A 2,527-nucleotide genomic window follows, 5' to 3' on the forward strand; every position below is an offset into this window, starting at 1 on the left:
TGGACCTATTTCCTGCTGCCCACCTCTTTGACTTGAAGGTCCTTTCCCGGTTTCTGTGAGTTCCTGCCCTACTCCTTCAGAGGATCTGTGTCTTCTTCCATCTGTCAAACAGTGGTGCTTCTCAGAATCTGTCACCCTTGCTTTCTCACTTGAGAGGTGTTCCATGAGTGAGTTAATTCCCCCTCAAGGTATTTTACGCTCAGTGATCTGCAGAGTTCCCCAAATTCTTGTCTCCAGGTTGAATGTTTCTTTCTGGTCATCCTTCCACACCTTGTCAGTATTCATACATACTGAGCCTGTCTGCATGTGTCATGTGGTCATGGCCATCACCATGAGGATGCACCCACAATAATCATGAGAGCAAGCAGACATGATATGTTACAGTCATTGTTTTGAATTTTTTGCACACATCAACTCTTATCCTTTGCAACATGCCTGTGGTAAGTGATGTTATCCCTGTTTTACAGATCAGAAAACTGAGGAACAGAAAGGCTAAGGGATTTACTAAGAGTTGTACGTTTAACCAAGAAATATGAGATTAGGGTTTGAGGCCAGTTAGGGTAGCTGTAGGATTCATGTCCGTGGCCTTTCCTATATTCCTTCTCATAGGATGTCTGTTTTCCTGGTCATCATCATTTTTATTAAAATGGATCAAATTATGCTCATTTAGCTATAATCCCCTTTTCTCATTTGAGTGAGATAAACCAAACTTAACTTTTTAACAGCTGCATAATCTGTTACAGTGTTATAGGAATTTACAGAAAAATTTCTGGGTTTCAGATGGTAGGGAGATAGAAGAGGACTACAGGAAGCATTTGGATTTACACATCACGTTTGAGGTGCCTGAGAAACATCTCAGTGAATCCCACTGTGTTCTGTCTTGTTGCCCGAGCTGGATACCTTGCAGCCATTTTTCTTTCATTATCACTGCATCCAGTGTATCCTTCTGTTGTCTTTAGCTTTTTATTTTCCTTAGTAGACACTTAATGTGTGTGTCTTAGTAAATGGCCACACACAGCACATTTTATTATAATATTTGGGTCCCTCACAGAGTGGTTACACAAAGCTGTGTATATAGTTGGTACAGTATATAGCATATGTTGACTTCGGAGAGAAACCACACCAGCTTTTATGACCAGATCTCTAAGACTTAAGAAGTCATAATGAATGGTGGTGGAGGTGTGGGGGTAACTCAGTGGTAGAACATTTGACTGCATAATGAATGGTGGTATTGAAAGTCCTCAAGACTACCCCAGATTTAATGATTTACTAGGAAGACTCAAAGGACTCAGCATTTACTCAACAGCTGTGGTTTATTTATTAAAGCAAAAGGATACAAAGCAAACTCAGCCAAAGGAGAAGGCAGAAGTCCTAAAGTTCTTCAAGAGTTCTGCGTGCATGAGTTCTGCGTGCATAAGTTCCATCGATGAGTTATGACAGCATCTGTGAAATGTCTACTAGGGAAGCACATTAGAAACTCCAAGCCGTGGGGCGCCTGGGTTGCTCAGTTAAGCATCTGCTTTCAGTTTAGGTCATGATCCTGGAGTCCCGGGTTCAAGCCCCACATTGGGCGCCCTACTCAGTGGAGAGTCTGCTTCTCCCTCTCTCTCTGCCTCTCGCCCGCTCGAGTCTGCTTCTCCCTCTGCTCTTTACCCAGTTTCTGCTCTCTCTAAAATAAAGAAAATCTTTAAAAAAAGAGAAAGAAAGAAACTCCATGTACAAGGTTATTATTGGGCACGATTTCTCTAAAATATAATCAAAATTCTAGACCTCCAGAAGAATAGCAGATCACCAGCATAAGCCACATTGTTGACACAAACAATAGGCACACGGAGCCATTTGTCTTTTCTGAGAATTATGGGAAATCTGAAATATAAGGTCCCAAACTCCAACCAAGGGCAAACTTTGAATCTCAAAGGATAACAGTCTCAGGCCTGCAATGTCAGCTCTTTCTTCACAGTGACTTGAATGGTACTAAAAGTTTGAGTAAATTCAAATATCTTTTACAAGCATTAAACAAATACAGTTTGCTGTAGTGAAAAAGTCCTAGCTTTGAGGTCACGGCTTATATACATGTAAACGATTGTAACTAAAACAATTAAGTCACAGTACCTATTCTTACAAAGTAGCGTTTAATTTAATGGTGACAAAGTACAGAGACTGGTGAGACAGGCTCTTGCCTCTATATACATAAAGCTTCAGGTGATTTGATTTGCAAATATTCCCTCTTTTGCCTTTATTTCTACAAAGATAAAATGGCCAGGTCAATGCTGTTATTTACATTGCACATATGTCAGTGATTTCTCATTTACTCTTTGTTCCCACTGTTAAAACTTGTAGCCTTTGGCTCCAGAAAGAGAAAATTAAATATGTTCTCATAATTTATGCATCATTATATGTGCATAACTTGGGATTAGTGTGTTGCAGGCCTCATCAGGTTGATGGATCTGTCAGAGGGAGTGACTGGGAGGAAGTGGGAGCATTGGACTCCAGATGGGAGGGCTCTATACAGAGACCTGATGCTGGA

This window comes from Callorhinus ursinus, unplaced genomic scaffold (assembly GCF_003265705.2).
Source record: "Callorhinus ursinus isolate GAN/ISIS: 27379988/994484 unplaced genomic scaffold, GSC_fseal_2.0 scaffold100, whole genome shotgun sequence".
NCBI lineage: Eukaryota > Metazoa > Chordata > Mammalia > Carnivora > Otariidae > Callorhinus > Callorhinus ursinus.